The sequence below is a fragment of the Odocoileus virginianus genome, chromosome 21 (assembly GCF_023699985.2).
Source record: "Odocoileus virginianus isolate 20LAN1187 ecotype Illinois chromosome 21, Ovbor_1.2, whole genome shotgun sequence".
Classification (NCBI taxonomy): Eukaryota; Metazoa; Chordata; class Mammalia; order Artiodactyla; family Cervidae; genus Odocoileus; species Odocoileus virginianus.
The window spans coordinates 6,739,566-6,759,667 of record NC_069694.1 but is presented as its reverse complement, the minus strand read 5'-3'; the positions used below and the strand labels follow the sequence as shown (position 1 = coordinate 6,759,667).

Below are 20,102 nucleotides of genomic sequence, written 5' to 3'. Positions count from 1 at the left end.
AATGGGTAGACTGGGCTACAGCAAAATGAAAACTTTTGTGAACAAAAGGATACTATCAGCAGAGTGAAAAGGCAACCCATGGAATAGGAGAAAATAATTTCTGAAACTATTAAGGAATTAATAGCCAGTGTATATAAAGAACTCCTAAAATGCAACAATAACAAAGCAAACCAACCAACTTAAAAATAGGCAAAGGAATAAACAGGAGATTCACCAAAGATGATACACAAATAGCTAACAAGCATAAGATGCTCAACTTCACTAACCATTAGGAGCGTGCAGATCAAAACCACAGTAACATATAGCCACAATAACATACCACTTCATGCCCATAAAGATGTCTATTATTTAAGACAAAACAGAAATAGGAGCTGACAGGAATGTGGAGAAGTTAGAACTCTCGTGCATTGCTGGTAAGAATACAAAATGGTGCAGCTGCTATGGAAAAATTCCTCAAAAACTTTATCACATGATCTACTAGTTCCACCACTGAGCTGGTGGAACTAGTTCCAAAAGAATTGAAAATAGAGATTCAAACAGATAGTAGTACACCCGTGATTATAGAAGTTTTATTCACATAGCCCAAAGGCAGAATTATCTCATATGTTCATCAGTGCATGAATGGATAAAATGTGGCACATATACAAAATAGAGTATTATTCAGCCTTAAAAGGGAAGGAAATTCTGAAACATACTACAATGTGGATGAACCATAAAAAGTTAACACTAAGTGAAACATACTAGGCCCAAAGAATAAATGTTGTATAATTCCTCTTATATGAGACTACCTGGAATACCCAAATTTATGGAGACAGAAAATAGAATGGTGGTTGACAGGAGCTGGGGAGAGGGAGAAATGGGGTGTTATTGTTCAATAGGTACAAAGTTTTAGGACAGGAAAATGAGATAGCTCTGGAGATAGATGATGTTGTGATATTTGTACAACAACGGAAATGCATTTAATGTCCCTGAACTGTACACCTAAAAATGATTACAGTGGTAAATTTTATGTTATGGATATTTGACCACAGTAAAAAGAAAAAAAAAAAGAGAGTCGTGGAAAACCGGCAGAGTTAGTACGTGGAATAAAAAGGAGAAAGGAATGCAGGTTTTTAAGAGAAGATGGGAAAATTATTAGAAAAAATGATGTTCTAGATTATGCAGCGTTTTCTTCATGTTTATGATTCAAATGGCAAAGAGAGAAAACTGATCAATGTATTGGCTTATCAAATGAGACTTTTCAAGTGTGTGAAATCTAGTCTGAAAGTGTCCTTGTTCTAAGATTAAGAGTAAAGTTAGCTTGAGGTACTACTACAATTCCTTCATGCTTTTAGATATTGGAATCTGTTCCAACATATGTGTAATTTTTTTTCTAAGTACAGGACAAACCGATACTACAAGGTGACACAAAATCCTAGTAGAAAGGAAGCCAGCAAATATTTCTATCTATGATGTGTTAAAATGGAAGGGACAGTCTGCTCCAAAGAGAGGGCTCAATGGCCAGTGACATGCTTTCTTCCAAAGTTTGGTCCAGTCTTCCTGGCATTGCTCAGTAGTTGAGTCAAACCATCTTAACATTTCTGGTAGGTATAAGTGGTAATGGTGAAGCATAACTAAATATGCATGAGCTTAAACCTGTTACTCCTTAAACCTGTTCGATGTCTTCCAGTGTTTGAGAATCTGATTATATTTATGATCAGTATTAGTAGACTTTCAGTGTGTTTGTGTTGAGGGGGGTGGCAATTGGTGAGGATGCCAATTAGACAGAACTAGTCTGTAGAAACTATCACCTTAAAATTCTAGTCGTGTGAATGCATGCTAAGTTGCTTCAGCCACGCCCAACTCTTTGTGACCCTATGGACTGTAGCCTGCCAGGTTCCTCTGTCCGTGGGATTCTCCAGGCAAGAATACTGGAGTGGGTTGCCATTTTCTTCTCCAGGGGATCTTCCCCACACAGGGATCAAATCCAAGCAGACACTCCTTAGATACAGACAAATTGAACCTCTTTAAAAAAGAAGAAACAGGTCTTGATAAGTTGTGACCCATCCAAGTTTAAGTATTTTTGTTTGTTGTTTGTCTGAACTCACCAACTGAATTAAGCTTCTTGTAGACAATGAAAAGACCTTTTGTTCCCTGGAAGCAGGTGGAACAGATATGAACACAAGTGGTGGCATAAATGGCAAGTGAGTGACTGCAAGCCTCACGGGTGCATTCCCCTGTGAACAGGTCAGAGGCATTGAGGTGGACACAGCATCAACTGGATGATATTGTCTACTTCAGAGGCCTGGCATTAGTTAGGGCTGGGCTGGGTCAGGGGAGGGAACAGGCTTATATTTCCTAACCTTCTCAGATCTATTTATGATTTTAAATCTTAATGTGAAAGAATGCAATCTGTACACGTGTACAGTGGTATGAACCTTGTCATATGTCATGTTTGGGGATGGGGATGGCAAGTATCCTTTAGTACATTTCTGGAGGATAGTTTGACAACCTCAATTACAGTAGTCATTAAATTAACAGTTCATCCTCAAAAAAATTCATTCTCATTAATTCCATTTATAGAAATTTAACCCAAGAAAATAATCAGAGACATGGGTAAAATTTATAGTTAGGTATGTTCACTACTGTGGTATTCATAGCACAAGGTAATGAACATCATAGTATGTATTTATATGTGATGTAACAAACCTTCAAAAATATGAAAATGGCTATAACAATTACAGCATAATTGTAGGCTAGAATATTTATTTCATGTTCTCAACTATGTTAATTTTGTTAAATTATATTTTAGAATATATGAAAATTTTTAAAAGGGCTTCCCAAGTAGCTAGGTGGTAAAGAATCTGCCTGCCAACGCAGGAGATGCAGGTTCCATCCCTGAGTCGGAAGATCCCCTGGAGAAGGAAATGGCAACCCATTCCAGTATTCTTGCCTGGTAAATCCCATGGACAGAGGAGCCCAGCAGACTACAGTCCACGGGGTCTCAACAGACTCAGACATGACTTAGTGACTAAGCAACAACAATTTTTAAAAACTTAAAAAAGGAATATACTACAGTGTTAATTGTGGTTATCTTTGAATTTTCGGATGGCAAGTAATTTTATATTATTCTTTAACTTCCAAGTTTCCTTTAATGAATATGCTCTGATAAAAAGAAAAAAAATATTTAATTAAAAACAATTTTAGCTCTCTGTGTCCCTGAAGTCAGTGGGCTATGTTCAGAACCCAGCCTAGAGGATGTGAAGAGAGACGTGGTGAGGCAGGGGGCTGGGGGTGGGAGGGGGAGGGAGAGAGTCGGGCGGCCAGTGTCACTAGTAGTTCCTCCTAACATGCAGGGATCTGCTGTCTCTCCTCTCAGAGCCAAAGGAGGGCTGTGGTTCCGGCTGGGAGGGCTGGCCGTCCAAGACTCGGGGTGAAGCTGATACAAGTAAACTTTTTCTTCTATGCCCCCTATCCCTACCATAGCATACCTGGGATTGTCACCCACAGAATAATGCCTTCTGACTGTGGAGGATTATAGAGTTGTCAAAGTGCATTTATATATATTGTAGTTCACAGGATTACCATGATTTGGAGAGTCTAACATAGTTATTTTTACCTTATATGACAGGTGAGGAAACAGAAATTAGAGGAGGCATACGGATTGTTCAAGGACATACCAGTAGCTCTAGCTTTTACAAAGGACCTTCCTTGCAAAAGTAATTTCAAAAGACCACTCTGAGTGAAATCGCTTGAACTCATTTGGGGGAGGTTGGGGAGGGTGAGGGAGACAGATATAGATGCAGTACACAATTTCCCTTAATTTCTAAGATGCTCACATAGCGGCAGCAGTAGCTTCTCGTCTTGGTCCTCAAAGATGTAAACTGAGCAAAGAAATAAGGATTTATATTGTTGGTTCAAAATGACTTATCACGTCGTATGTACTAATGTTGTCAATCTGGTACACACTCTCTATACAGCAGATGTACTGGTTGATAAGAATGAAAACTTATCAAACTTTGGTAAGGTGTACTTACCAAAAACCACCAACTCGATTTCTGATCCTCTACACGATATAGAATAAGAATACACAGGAAGATTCAGGCAGCTTTCTTGGGATTTCTCAGTTCAGTTTTTGGAGTGCCCCTTGAGACAAATCCTAAGGAGTTAAAAAAAAAAAAAATCGCTAGGAATGTTTTCTATTTCAATAAAATTTTCATACATGCATTATGAATTTGGGGCCATTTTCTTCAAAAAATTAAACTAGTATTACTCTAATTAACATACTCTCTTCAGATCAAGAAACGCAACCTTTTATTCCTCCCCCTATCCTTGAAGAAACAGGGAACAGCCATAAGAAAATGACCAATTTCTTCCATTTGTGGTATTTCCCCCTCTGTCTGATTTAGAACCCTGCCTCCCCACCCCTGACTCCAAGATGAACAACACAGCGTTTAGGAATGAATACAGATGTAGCTTATATTTTATGCTTATAAACCCACAAGAAGAAGAGGTGGTACCCCTTTAAAGAGATGGTACTATCTAGCTCATGGACTCCCCCACACCTATTTGGGGGCTTATGTCACACATCACTATGGATCATCACAGTCTTTCCTGTGAGATCCAGAGGGTCTCAAAAACCAGTGAAACAAGCACTTGGGCCCACCACCAGCAACTGATCAGAGCTGGTGTAAAAGAAACTTGTTATTCTGCCCAAAATGTGTAAGACTCTTTGGAGGATGTTATTTGCATGGAGTACTACAAAAAATAGGATTTAGAGTCCTAGGATAATCTTGAAAGTCATAATATAGAAAGCATTCAAAAGAAACTTAAGTTCAAGAGAAAGGTATCTTAAAAGGGTATGTGAAAAATATGTATCCTGAGCACAAAACTTTTACCTTTATTTCACACCTGGAAAAATTAATAGAATCTGCCAAACTTCCGGGGTGTTCTCACCTAACCACGGAGGGCCCTCATGAAGCCACCTGGAGACCAGGATGACTGCCACAATCCACTATGGTGCAGCGGCTGCTACGCCACACTTGGAGCACCTGAGAAGGCTGGGATTTAATTCTAGCTCTGCCAGGCTTTGCTTTATGTTCTTAGGCAAATCATTTTACCTGGCTGAGCTAAAGTTTGCTCCCCTGAAGAAAAATAAAAAGAGTTGGATTACCGGTGGTTTTCAAACTGGTTTTTTAATAGCTGTTTTGCTTTGCTTTTTTTTTTTTTTTTAAGGTGTAGCGTCCTTTCTTCCACCAAAATTTTCCCTAGATACAGAAACAAACTGATGAAACAGGGGCTGGCTAAGCTGAAGTGGGGGATGGTATGGGGAAACATCTCCACCCATTCTGCTCCATCGTCCATCCAGGCTGTGTGGGAACACCATAGGTTCTTTAGAACCACAAAGCACAATTTAGAAGCTGCCAATGAAACAGCCTTTTAAGTCAGTCACAGGCCTCCCAGGTGGCGAAGAACCCGCCTGCCAGTGCAGGAGACATAAGACACATGGGTTCAATCCCTGGGTTGGGAAGGTCCCCTGGAGGAGGGCATGGCAACCCACTCCAGGATTCTTGCCTGGAGAATCCATGGATAGAGGGAGCCTGGTGTGCTGCAGTCCATGGGGTCACAAAGAGTTGTACACGACTGAAGTGACTTAACACGCATGAACACAGTCAGTTACAGCTCCAAAATTATTCCACCATAACTATCTTTACATTGCAGTGACTGGCAAGGCATTCAGTGGGATCCATAACATTATAGGAACACAAGCAATAAAACTAAGCCATGAGCTGGCTTTAATCCTAATTATTAATGATCTACTAAAAATAAAGCCACACCCTCAAATAAATCATAGAATAATTGCTGTTAAACTCTGTACATCTCAAAGCATATAACCCTCATCTTTCTTAAACGTTGCATCCTAGATAATACCTAATGATCATCGTCACAGTGTTTGATAAAGAACAATAAATGTGGAAATTACAAGGTGTGTCCTGAAATTAATTCTGCCCTATCAAGACAACAGAATAAAATGTAAACTCCTGCACTATTCATTTACTATTTAAGTGAATCCTGACAAACTTACTCAACTTTTCTGGGCCTCAGTCTCCATATCCATAAAGTGGAGCGAATTCCTTGTGGGACTGTATGGAGAACAGAGAAAATACTTATAAAAAAACCCACTATTCCTGGCACATAATATTGGTGCAAAATTGTAAGCTTTCTCTCTATAATGGCAAATGTTTCCCTTTGAAAAATAATATCATGGTAATGGAGATGTAAACTCTATGAAGTGGAAGCATATTATTAATATATAAATGAAACTATAGATTTTACATAGTTTTATGCTAAATCTTAATGATGGAAAGGATTACTGAAGTGCCTCTCATGGCAATTCAAGTAACACAAAATTTCCTGGGGGGGAAAAAATACTTAGGACTATTTATTTACCGAAAAACCTGATTTTCCAGAATGACTCCAAACAGAAGTCATCTCATAAATATTTTAATACTATTTTATCATGAAAATCTTCAAGCAAAACCCAAATGCCACTTTTTTCCTGTCACTCCACACTCATCCTGACACAATATTGGGTGTCCTGGGGCACCCCATTTAAGAAGTCCATCTCTAGTTTAAGTCCTCCATTTTACTATGGAGTAAACTGTCTTACTGAAGGTCACGTAAGATTTGTGGGGAAGTTCATAGAGAAACAAAATAGTTTACAGACAGAAACTGGGTTAATGCATTCACTCCAACCCCTCACTCCTTGTTCTGTGAAAAAGCTACAGATAGTGTCCATCATAGGCTTCCTGGGTGGCACTGGTGGTAAATTACCCACCTGCCGATGCGGGAGAATAAGAGACACGGGTTCATTCCCTGGTTCAGGGAGATCCCTGGAGGAGGGCACTGCAACCCACTCCAGTGTTCTTGCCTGGAGAATCCCATGGACAGAGGAGTCTGGCGGGCTACGGTCCATACGGTCACAAAGAGTTGGTAGGATCCGATGGCAATCTTCTGTTGAGCTTACGACACCTATGGCATCATCTTCATTTGCCTGCCCTGATTTCCGCCCTCTCTATTTTGTCTACCATATGTATTTTTGAAAGCTGTTCAAATCTATTTTTGGAATGAGGTGCAAGGTATAAATAAAAATGTGAAATTAATAACTGTCTTTTTTCCAAAAGGAGGCTCCAGTCTAGTATCAAGTTTCATGTCACATTCTGCTTCTTTCAACTCTCAAGCATAAACTGAGGCTAAAAATAACTTTCTCAACCACAGTCCTCCACCAAGGAATGAGAATTCTGTTTCTTAAAAAACACACTGGGTCTAAACATAAACCAAATGTCCACACCCCAGGACAACAGAACAAGAGTCTGAAGGGAAGGGCTTACCCACTCCAGTGTTCTGGCCTAGAGAATTCCATGGATTGCATAGTCCATGGGGTCGCGAAGAGTCAGACATGACTGAGCGACTTTCACTTTCACTTTTCACTAAAGCTACCCGGAGTCTACCAGAGCGAGCATCTGGTTCGGGCTTTGCCAGCAGCAGTCTGAGGCCCTGTATGGGCACGCCACTTAGCTTTCTGGCCTCAGCATTCCTTACCAGCAAACTGAAGCTGATATTAATGCCACAGGTGACAGTCGTTACAAAGATAACACGAGACACTGCATTTTGACAGCATCTTGTAAGCTGCCAGCCATCGGCTCCTGCCTGGACAGCTGCCGCAGCCTCCCAGCCGACTTCATCCCATCCACCCTTGCCTGCTGCAACCAACCTGGCTCTCAAGGCAGGCAAAGTGACCTTTTAAAAACACACAATTTGGACTTTGGAGACATGGGTTCAATCCCCGGTCTGGGAAGACCCCGCACGCCTTGGGGGCAACTGAGGCCGAGCACTGCAACTAACTGAAGCCCTTGCACCGAGAGCCCGCGCTCTACGAGAGAGGCCACCGCAATGAGAAGCCCGCACCCCGCAAGCAGAGAATAGCCCCTGCTCCCCGCAGCTAGGAAAAAGGCCCGGGCGCAGCAACGCAGACCCAGAGCAGCAAAATAATTAATTAAGTAAAACCCACACAGTTTGATCATGTCACCCTCCTGCTCAAATCTCCACCCTCTCTTCCACTACCCTTAGAATAAAGTCGATGTCCTCAGTAAGGGACGTGAGGGAGACTTTGGCTCCTTCCCCAGCCTCATCTTGTGTCGCTTTTCACCAACACCTGCTACTCCTAGAGCTTTAAATCTTCACCAACGCCCTGCCTAGCTAGCTTGTTCTCATCCTTACACTTCACTCCTCAGAGGTCATCTCTGGAGTCCCTCTCATAACACTGGCTTGAATCTAATGGAATTGCCCCTTGAGGGAACAAAAACAGTAGAATACTGGCCATTTTACTTGGTTTAATCTTACAGTAGTTGGTATAATGGCAGTCTTCTCCAGTCAATTATAGACTTGACCAGGGCAGGATCCAGATCTGATCACAGCTTTAATCCCAGTGTCCCACACACAATCCTAGCACACAGTAGGTGCTTCACAGTTTCATTAGTGAGAGGGATTGTTACTACCTTTTCAATACTAAGCACATAATTGATACATTGTCATTGGGAGTATCATGTTTTTGTTCAAATGCTACTGTTCCATAGTAATAAAATATAGCCAAAAAAAAAAAAAAAAAGATCACCTTTTAAGACTTTCCTGACATTTCTGGAAACCATGACTTTTAGTAAGTATAACACATATCATCAGGAATAGAATTGAGCCCACTGATAAGGTATCATTTATGAATTTTTTTCTTTTTCAACTCAAATGTTTCTTACCAAAGGGAAGAATGAAAACTCTCAAAGGAAACCAGATGATTTGGATTTATCTTTTATATATATATATATATACACATATCTTTTGCCATGTGACGGCAAAGCAGCTGGGGGGAAACTAGCATACAAAAGGATGTTGGACTTGAAATTGAGGAATTTAAAAACACACTTCCTCATGATATTAAAAAAAGAATACACCTAAAACATCCCCAGATCACCTTGCCAAGTATACCTTATCTTATGTCTCTCCTGAAATGAACACAGCAAAGACCAAGTCCAAACAAGCTGGGATGGACTTCCCTGGTGGTCCAGTGGTTAAGACTCGGGGCTTCCAATGTAGGGGGCCTGGGTTCAATTCCTGATCTGGGAACTAGGTACCACATGCAGCAACTAAGACCTGATGCAGCCAAATAAATAAATATTGAAAAAATAATAAACAAATTGGGATGATTTGCAGGGTAGAGGAGGCTAGTCCCAATAGTACTAATTACAACAAATATTCACGGAGTGCTTATTAGGTGCCAGGCATTGTGCTAAGTGTTTTATGTATACTTATTTAATTGTTACTACAACTCCACGAAGCAATTCTATGTTTATGCTCATCCTGAACATGAGGGAGACTGCTCATTTGTTCAGGTTGCTTAATTGTAAGTGATGAAGCTGGGATTGAAACCCAAGAGATCTGAGACCAGAGTCTGTGCTCTTAATTATTGTGCTCTGTGGAAGAGTCCAATTGCTTCTATACCCCAGTTTGGGAGTAGAAAATGCAAATTTGTGTTACAACAGAAAGGACAAATCACTCTGTATGTATTTATATGGCAGTTTCAGAGTCAGTTATGAGAAGTCAGAAGTGTGAACAGCAAACCATGGGTTGTCAAGGCCCACCAGCTAAGGGTTTTCTGAAGAATCTCAATATCCACCTTCAAGCAGTAAAAGATATGCTTGGCTTGGGTTAGAAATAAAGCTAGGAGTGTAACTTTTTAGATGAAGAGTAGAAAATGGGATACTCATAAATATTATGGGCTCAGAAATACCTGGTTACCCAACTTGTTCCCTAGATTCTTGAAAAACTGGTATGCTTGGGGAAGTTCTCGAGAAACCCTATGAAAGGCATAATCAGAGCCTGCAATTTCACTGCCTATGACTGTCAATAATCTCTAATCAGATTGTTCTTTCTCGCTAACATTTAACAAAATTATCCATGTCTTTTCGTCTTTTCATAGCAAAGAAAATGAACACAGAAACATTAACATCACAGAAATCATTTTTAAAATGAACACGAATTACCAATTCTTTATGCATGATTCATAAATGGTGGTTACTGCAGTCTCCCCTACCCACTCCCTCCACTTCTTGTGTGTGACATTTGACCCTTTTTATAATGTGCACCTTGTACCAGTGAAACCTAAGGCACCAGCTAGTTACTCATTAAACTTGGGTGCCAAGGGCTGACTTGTACAAATTACGCTGTTAACTGCCCGGCCTGGCCTGTGTGCAGAAGTGGAAAAAGCAATCATCATAGCTGTGAAATTCTGTCATATCGGCAGAATTGAACTACAAATTGCAGCAATTCGTGCCTGACCTCTGATCTGTGAAGTTAAGTCTAAACCTTTGAACCTCAGCTTGGAGTTGAGAAACAGTATTTACTTGTGCCCAAGAAGATGGCTGCTGTGAATAGTTAACCCCGGTGCCTGGTGCTCCATCTATCTCCACCTGCCCTTAAAGTCAGGAGGGAGATCTGGAGGGTAAACTTCTCACAAAGTGGCATTATGAAAAAAATCTAGTAAAAGCAGAAAATTTCAGGATCTAACTTTTTTTTCCCCCAGGATGTAACTTTTTTAAAGAAGCATATAAAAACAATTTTTAAAAAGGAGAGAATCTGAGATAACTGAAATTATTGTTTTTTTTCCCAGGATGTAACTTTTTAAAAGGAGCATATAAAAATAATTTTTAAAAAGGAGAGAATCTGAGATAACTGAAATTATTGGACATTTAGGCCCAGTGAGAATGTGTGCTAAAAAAGTTTTCTTTATAAATTAGGCAAAAATAGGGTTTTGACTATACATTAAAACTTTAAAAAATTTTAATCAAATGATACAATCTCTTATGTTATATTTTTAAATAATTATCTAATTTCTGAATAAAATACAAACTCATATTAAGTCAGCTCTATGAAAAAGCAATCTTGGGAAACCAATTTTACTTTTTGAACCTAAGCTTACCTTCTCATACTAAACATTAGACGTAGGCTAAGGAATAAGTATAATATCAGTAATAAATGTATTTATGTATACATTTTGTTATAACATTGATTCATCATATTTTATTCATAATGACCAGGGTTTTTCTTTTTAGGATTAGCTTCAAATGCTATCCAGATCACTCCATTTCCAGGTAGAAAGAAGCAAATAAAGACTCTTTATATCTGGCTTCTTTAATATTAGAACAAATCTAAACAGCACATAAAATATAACTAAATTATTCCTTCTAATAAAAGTGAAACTAATTTATATAGTGTTTAAAGTATATAAACCTACACTTAATTAATTCCATTTCAAAAACTTTACTGTTGGCTTGAAAAAAGCAGTACGACTGATATGAGTCCTTTTATACCTGAACTTTTCTCAGTCATTATCAGTAACCTTTACATAGTAACTCTCAAGAGCTAATTCTATTAATTTCATAGTTTTCCTTATCACATCTCATTTAAATAATCACACAAAATTCTTCTGTAACGACTGAGTCTGAAATGACTTTGGAAAACAAATGTGGATATTACTGATAAATTCCTGCTTTTAATCCCAGAATGAAAATAGCCGCAATCTATGAAAACATAACTTTTTTTTCCACCTAGTTTTTTCAAGTGTGATAAAGTGAAGAGATGCTAGACAAACTGTTTTTGGCTTTTTTTTAATGTTCTTAAGAAGTTTGGTTTTGCTGCTGGTAAGGCAAACTGTGCAGCATTCGAAATTCTCACAAACTTCTAATTTTTTTTTTGCCCTCAATTAAAAACAAACAAAATGGATCACTTGTTTATTCAACCTGATCTAAATTACGTTAACTAAACAAAACCATCTCCTCCTCTCTTCCAATTACAACAAATAAGGTGTCCCCTACCTTTCCAGTCTTGAAATCTGGATGCGACAGGCTAATGGTAACAAAAGCTTTGCTTAAGCAAACTTTGCTCCTGATCCAGGAACTGCGTAACTCTATTATACATGACACACACCTCCTCATTGGTCAATGAGCTTTGGCCACTTAGATGCCTTGGGAGTCATTTGCTAAGGGCACCTGGAATGAACTTGAGTGGGTGGTACAGAAAGAAGGGAGGTGTTTAAATCACCAGATACCAAATGCTCCACAGCAGCATGACACTTTAATAGCAAACTTACGGTAGCAAATGGATCTGGGGAAGACCCAAGAAGACAAAAGTTCTGACATTTCACAGAGAAGGAAATGTACCTGAAGTATTTTATTCTAAAACCAATACTAACTAAAGGAAACAATTTTTTTTTTTTAATTCACCTTCCTAGAAATAAGGTGGGTGCCGATTACATTGTTCTGCTTGCTACAAAAAAAAAACAATTCTTACTTCACCTGAGTTGTTGAGTTTTAAGCACTTCATGAAGCGCTTAGAAAATTTCCAAAATAGAAAGTCCTCAAAAAATGTTACCATGATTTCCTAGAAATGTTCTATTTTTTAGTATTTTAAAAAATATATATACATATATATATATTTTTTCCCTTCTCATTGTATCTGGGGTAGGTAACTGGGAGTGAGTACCCTTTATCTTTTCTCCTAATCACTACCAGTAATAGGGTTTAGATAAGCCTGGTAGAAAAAAGAGAGAGGCAAAAATTACATAAGAACTAAACCCTCATTTATTTTACTTTATCCATTTGGAGCTGGCAATGGATTTACTGGTAAGAGGCAGGGGAAAATAGAAGGGGTAGAAAGAAAAAGGGGTAGTAAAACATGATTCATGGATAATAAAAACAGTCTGTACATAACAACGGGTTGGGAGGACCAGAAGCACTTAAGCAGAGTAAATATATTCCTCTTCAAGCAGTGAAGAGATGGCACCGCTCTGGGGGTTGAGATTGCCACTTCAGGCAGCCGGCAGATCAGGGGAGAAGGGACCAGAAGATGGACTGCAGGCGGGTTCCTGAAAGCTAACCAGTGACATCTGGGACCACCTGAGCCAGAATTAACATGAGCTCCAGCTCAGGGGTAAAGAATCCACCTGCCAACGCAGGAGATGCAGGTCTGATGCTTGGGAAGATCCCCTGGAGAAGGAAATGGCAACCCACTTCTTGCCTGGGGAATCCCATGGACAGAGGAGACTGGCGGGGATCACAAAAGTGGGACAGGACTTAGCATACAAAGAAAGCGCCCCACAGGGTACAAAGAAAGAAACAGATCTATAACTCTATAACTTATCTATAAGTCTATAAATGTTTGAAACAAACATTTCAAACCTGTGGTCTTGAATTTTCCCTTAGTAGTTATTTTGTAAATCCCATAAACTTTAGCAATTTGAAGTAGCCGGCATGGGAAGTAAAAAGGCCAGAGTGACAAGTTTTAAATCTATCTACTTAAATTTTTTAAATGAGAGACAGTTTTATTACTCCAAAATGAAATAATCTAAAGCTATCAATAGTGACAATAAAATTATCAACAGGTTCCTTAGTAAAGGGTCAAAATCCAGAACAAGTCTAAGATTATAATCACATTAAATATTATATAAAACTAAATTGCTAAGTTCTGATTAAAGGAAAATGGAAACAATCTTGCAATGATACTAAGGCAGTGTTTTGAAAAAACTACTGAATTTACACTGAATTCCTTTTGACTAAAAAGGAACCCAGAAAATCTGCCTTTTTATATAAGTGGAATTGAGTATATTATGTAAGAATATTATATAAGAATTTGTATAAATTCTGGATGTGTGACATGCTTTAAGCATTAGGAAGAATATTTTTGGCTTAAAGGTTTGGTTTATGAATGCCTGTTGGTCAAGTGTGTGAGTATACATGAGAGAGAAAGAGAAAATGTGTGCGTGTATGTGTGTGTGTGTGTGTGAGTGAGTGAATTCTTATACAAACATTACCAAGAACACAAAAACATAGGAAACAAAGAATCTCCAGATGATAAATTTTCAGAGTAAGGACAGGGCAGCTTTTCACTGAATATCTAAAGGCGTAATTGCAATTACAGCCTGCCCTAAACAAAGATGAGCAACTTCTCCCTGCTTCTGCTTTGAACAGAGTTAATTTTAAAAGTATACATGGCACACCAATATCTATGGTCTTGGCAAAAACAAGGCACACAAGTTATCATAAACACACACAATATAGACAAGTACACAAGAAAAGTAAAAGTCAGCCCTTCTACTGGTAGGGACACCGATTCCTATTACAGACACCTTGGTGAAGGCAGATGTACAAAAACTGTATGTCTGTGGCATCCCAGTAGACATGTGCTACATTTGCTGCCTAACTTCTGACAGCTCTGGCGTGCTTAAGTCATCCCTGGAGGAGCATCCTTTGTCTTAACAAGGCAACTTTGTTTTTAGAGTGGACCAAAGAAAAGAAAAAAAAAGAAAGTGAAGTCGCTCAGTCATATCCGACTCTTTGCGGCCCCATGGACTGTAGCCTACCAGGCTCCTCCATCCATAGAATTTTCCAGGCAAGAGTACTAGAGTGGGTTGCCATTTCCTTCTCCAGGGCATCTTCCCGACCCAGGGATCGAACCCGGGTCTCCCACATTGGAGGCAGACGCTTTACCCTCTGAGCCACCAGGGAAGCCTTGGAGTGGACTGACAGCAGGCAAATATGAGATCTGAGACTGTGACAAAAAAACCCTACTGGGGCAAAACAGAAGCCTGAGACCAGAGGAGCTCTAAGGCAGATCTGGAAAAAGGAATAAGAAATAAGATTCAGACAGGTCATGCAAACAGAAGTTGTATCATGGATGGGGACCTGGTAATAAACCGGGAAATTGTCATGTGCGTTATTTTAAATACAGGTAATATCTACCAGAGCTTCCCTGATAGCTCAGCAGCAAAGGATCTGCCTGCCAATGCAGGAGACTCAGGGTTCGATCTCTGGGTTGGGAAGATCCCCTGGAGAATGACATGGCAACCCACTTCAGTATTCTTGCTTGAAGATCTCCACGGACACAGGAGCCTGGCGGGCTGCAGTCCATGGGGTCACAAAGAGTTGGACATGATTTTGTGACTGGCCAACAACATTTATTAAAGTCCCTTTTACATCCTATTAGGAGAACATTATTTTTTTATTTTATCTTACCTAAAGACTTAAAGATATAGCCAGTGTGAAGATCAAGTGAATGTGTGTGGCTTTGTATTTAATAGTAGTATATAGTTTTCCAGAAGTAAACTTTACACCAAGTATTTAGAATTTCAAAACTTATGCTGAAATTGGTTACGGTATTAACTCATGACTAATGCAGAAGAGGAATAAATGACACACACACACACACACACACCCGAGGTACTAGCCTTCGTATGAAAAAGTGTCAATTATCAGCACTGAAGCCATATTACCTGTATGGGTGGTGTCAGCAACAATAGTTGGTCATGACCAGTAACTAATCAACATTGGGAAGGTGGCTTCAAAGAGTTGAAGGCATGCAGGGATGAGAGTCCTCCTAAAGAAGGATAAACACGGAACCCACCAAAAGAATGGCAACATTATTAAAGGATTAACACCTCCAAACATCTTTTGGTTTCCACATACACCCAACATACACACACCTTGGCCTCAGCTGCATGCACTGTTAACACCCCTTTACCTACAGGAATCTTCACTAATTCTGAGAAACTTGCTAGGTTTGACACTTTCTGCTCCCCTACCACAGCAGACCGTGGGACCTCGTAATTACCAGTCTTTTCCTTACACATCCTGTGGTAGTTTTACAGACTTCTTATTTTGTAAAAGAAGTTAAGAAGAAATACTGAATGCAGGTGGAGAGGAGATATCTATGACAAAGTCATAAATGATGTGTAAAATCCAAGCCCTGTGTTCCACTTTTAACACAAAGAAAAGTCACGCTGTAAAAAGGAGACCCCCCTCCCCACAATGAGCAATCAGATTAACAAGAGCTCTGGAAGTGTGTGATTTTGCAAAGGAATATGTAGGTTTTACTCTTTTATAGTTAAATGGTATTTTAATTTCCTCTAAATTACCACAGAAATCTCCTCCCATTCTGGATTTACCAAGCACTGTGCGTTTCTGTCCAGATGTGGTTTTTTTCAATAATGCTCTGGGATATAGTCAAGTACAGAGGGAAAAAGCAGTCAAAGACCTGGACCCTGACGTGGGCTCTATGAACTGGGAGCTAATAACTAACAGTCTTTTTGGAGACAATCAAATATCAAACAACCAAAACACATAAAATACGGGGTGAACGCGGCACCACACGCTATGCAGAGGGTAAGCACTGCAGTCAGGAGGGAGCCTCATCACACTGCCCAGAGTCCACGGGGACAGCAGCCATCTGGGGGTGCCGGCAGGCTGCCTTCTGATTCACGGTCATCTTAGGTCACTTACACGGCCATCACAAGCCTCACAACTCGAAAACACGCACTTCTTGGGGCTTCTCTAGTGGCTCAGTAGTAAAGAATCCACCTGCCAAAGCAGGAGGCACAGGTTTGATCCCTGATCTGGAAGGATCCCACATGCCTTGCAGTGACTAAACCCATGCGATGCAACAAGTGACCCTGCGCCCTGCAGCCGGAGAGCCGAATCTACTGAGCCCGTGAGCCGAGACTACTAAAGCCTGCGTGCCCTGGAGCCGTACTCCGCAACGAGAGCGGCCACCGCGATGAGAAGCCGGTGCCCAGCAGCTGGGGCCTGACCCCTGCTCCCTGCGACGCAAGAAGAGCCCACGCAGAAACACAGACCCAGGGCAGCCACAGCCAAAACTCAAAAAATAAAATAAAATCACACTTCTCTGTCTGCTTTGTGATTTAAAAAGCCAAAACCTCTTTGCTGAAGAATTTTTCTTATACCTAATTTATTCCAAGAATTAGGAATAAATAATATTGGCATTAATCTTAAATTAATGTATTTCATAAGTACAGTACCTCAATCAACCAAGAAATTGAATCTTATCTGGGGCTTGAATGGCTGGCAAGGTACTAAATAAGTCATGTTGTCTTTAAAAGACTTTTTTTTTCCCCCTTAAAACTCTTGGGTTCAGTTCTTGTTTAAGCTTAATTATCTGATCAATATACTTTTGCCATTTTCTAAAAGAAGCACTTACGTTTTGAGAACATAGAAGCAGATATTCTAGAGAAAAAATTTAATATGGAAACAAGAGAAATCATGCAAAAAAAGAATGTAGCAGATTAAAACTTTAACTGCTGTGCATCTATAAACATTGGTTAAGTCATTAATTAGAAACATGAGGACATCTTTAATAGATCTAATTGCAAGGCTGGTCAATTTAGATAATGCTAAAATTAGCAAGCAGTGTATGTTCAAGAAAAAGAACAACATAAAATAGTACTGAAGCAAATAGTTTAGACATAATGAACCTAATTTTCTATGAGCACATGGTAACTTCTTGAGATATTCAATTTTAATTGGTTAGATGAGTCATTCAGTCATTCAACAAATGGTTACTGTCATTGACTGTCTTTGTTCTAGACCTTGAAGATAAAGTGGTGACTAAGACAGACATGGTCCTTCCTGTTATGCTGGAGAAACATAATCAAAAAGAAAATATATACATTTGGAGGAGGGAGCACAGTGACAAATACTAGGAGGAAGAATAAAGCAGAGTTAGGAGGGAAAGGGGGAGCTATTTTCAGTAGGGTGGTCAGGGAAGTCCTTTTTCTCTCAAGGAAAGATTGCAGTGGGGTATCTGAAGACAAAGCTGGTGAAGCTGAAGTAGAGTGATCAGAGAGGCAGGGGTCAAACGTGGGGCTGACAGGCAAGGATTTTGGTTCTATTGGGCTTAATGGAGGATTTTTAGCAGAGAAGTGATGAGATCTGATTTTCTTTTTCTTAAGATCACTCTGGGGTGAAAACGAGATCCCAGGCATGCAGATGAGGAAGCAGAGAGATGGACTGGAGGCTGTTCAGGCCTGGTAACCCTGGGGTCATGAGCAGAGAAGTTGACTTTGAATTACATCATAAAGGTAGAATGGGCAGAGCTGACTAATGGACGACCTGTAGGACGGCAGTGTCCAGGATCCCTCACACTGCAGCCTGAGCAGCTGGGGTCAGGGTGGTTCCATGACAACATGTCAGTAATACGGGGTAAAACATTTTGCATGGCATGGCATTCAGTCATAAGCACTAAAAGTGCAAATGTATAGTATCAGTGATGTTGACCATCGGGCAGCATCTTGGAATATTATTTTTAAAATCTAGGTTTAAGCCAATCAATTCAGTCTTAACTTCACTGCTAAATGTATTGTGCGTAAACTCTGCAGTCCTCTCCATTTCTAGTTTCCTTTGGTACTTTTATGTTCTTTAACTAAAAAAAAATGTGCATGCTATGGAAAGCTGACTTCAGGGCCAAGAAACAATAAATACACAAAATACAGTCCCATCGACTTCCTTATTAAAAGAGACATGCTGGGTGGGTAGGAGAGGGGATATACAAAAAGATGTTATTGAAAACTTCCAGATTTGAGGGAGACACAGACTTGTATAAACAAGAGCCTGCCTGGAAAACCGGGGAAGCTCCCAAGACCTCCTGGAGGGGAAGGTGGAGGATAGTACTAAGTGGGTGCCTCCCTCATTAACGGTCTGGCCTTCATCTCCACCAGGCCCTTTGAGTTCGCTGCTCTTTTCTATTCCATACTCTTTCCATCTTGGGCTTCATGACCTATCCTACTTAATTCCCCTCGTGACTATGATCCGCTTTGGAAGACCTCTATTACTGACTCCTCTCTGTCCCCCAACACGGACTACAGTCTAGGATCTTCCGCCCTCATCCGGTTACACCACTTGGCCTTTACTTTCTATTCTTCCACTTGAAAGAATAGTCTACAATCTTTTTTAGATGTCCTGTTAGTTAATAATATGAAATATGCCAGCTAAATACTTATCATATATGCATGGCATATGTATTTTAATCTCTCACTTCAAGAATTACAGATGACTCAAACTTGACAAGATGTTCAGTCTCATTGGTAAGCAAATAAATGTAAATTCAGGCAAGAAACATGCTTAGACTATCACTCTTAACCAACAAAATTAGCAAATATTTTTAATGAATAGTGCTAAAATGTCACTCTTTAGTAAGACAAATATAAATTGATCAAAACCATTCCTTTAAAAAATTGTAATATATATGAAAAGCATTGAAAATATTTATTCTCTTCACTTGGCAATTAAATCATTAAGATCTATCTAAAGAAATAATAAAAATGAAGTTTACATACAAAGATGCTTATCTCAGCAATACTTATAATACATTTAGGAACTATCCAAACACTTCATCTTGAGGGAATGGTTAAATAAATGATGGTAAGAAGCTACTAAAAATTATATTAGTTCTTCAGCCACTAAAAATTACATTTACATAGAATTTTAATGTTATGAATAAAAATTTATGATATGTGAGAGTAAGAAAATAGTACAGAAAACTATATGTATAGCATGATCTCAACTGATACTATAGATGTAAAAACTAGAAAAATATAATAAAATATTGATAGTGGTTGTCTTTGGATAGTAAGAATATTAAATATGGTTATTTAAGTTTTTCCACTTTGTAGTCTATATTTTAACATTACATTTGGTTATTAGAAAAATTTTAATGATTTTATAAAATAATTTCTTGCTTTAGCCCCTTTCTCTCCTTTCACCCCATCATTTTAAGTTCTTAATGCCAATTATTTCTCTTTCTCTTATCAATTTAGCTAACACTAACCACACACATGAGAAACACTGGGTTGGAAGAAGCACAAGCTGGAATCAAGATTGCTGGGAGAAATATCAACCTCAGATATGCAGATAACACCACCCTTATGGCAGAAAGTGAAGATGAACTAAAAAGCCTCTTGATGAAAGTGAAAGAGGAGAGTGAAAAAGTTGGCTTAAAGCTCCACATTCAGAAAACTAAGATCATGGCATCTGGTCCCATCACTTCATGGCAAATAGGGAAACAGTGGCTGACTTTATTTTTTTGGACTCCAAAATCACTGCAGACGGTGACTGCAGCCATGAAATTAAAAGACGCTTACTCCTTGGAAGGAAAGTTATGACCAACCTAGACAGCATATTAAAAAGCAGAGACATTAAATGAAGAAAAAAATAAAAAGCAGAGACATT

At 39.3% G+C, this 20,102-nt stretch overlaps 1 protein-coding gene across 13 annotated transcripts in view; it reads right to left on the bottom strand.

Moving 5' to 3' along the window:
• RBM47 (RNA binding motif protein 47) overlaps nt 1–20,102 on the bottom strand; it is a 175,437-nt gene that overhangs the window by 31,752 nt on the left and 123,583 nt on the right. For 9 of the 13 annotated variants that reach the window (XM_070451990.1, XM_020878959.2, XM_070451979.1 and 6 more), the window contains one exon: nt 4,017–4,138. The exons of 1 other annotated variant lie outside the window; for it this stretch is intronic. The gene's annotated coding sequence lies outside the window, so the exon portion shown is untranslated. Of the gene's footprint in view, nt 1–4,016; nt 4,139–6,064; nt 6,224–11,903; nt 11,981–15,355; nt 15,460–20,102 lie in introns of those variants that run through there. 3 more of the 13 variants (XM_070451985.1, XM_070451987.1, XM_070451988.1) reach the window with 3 other exon arrangements.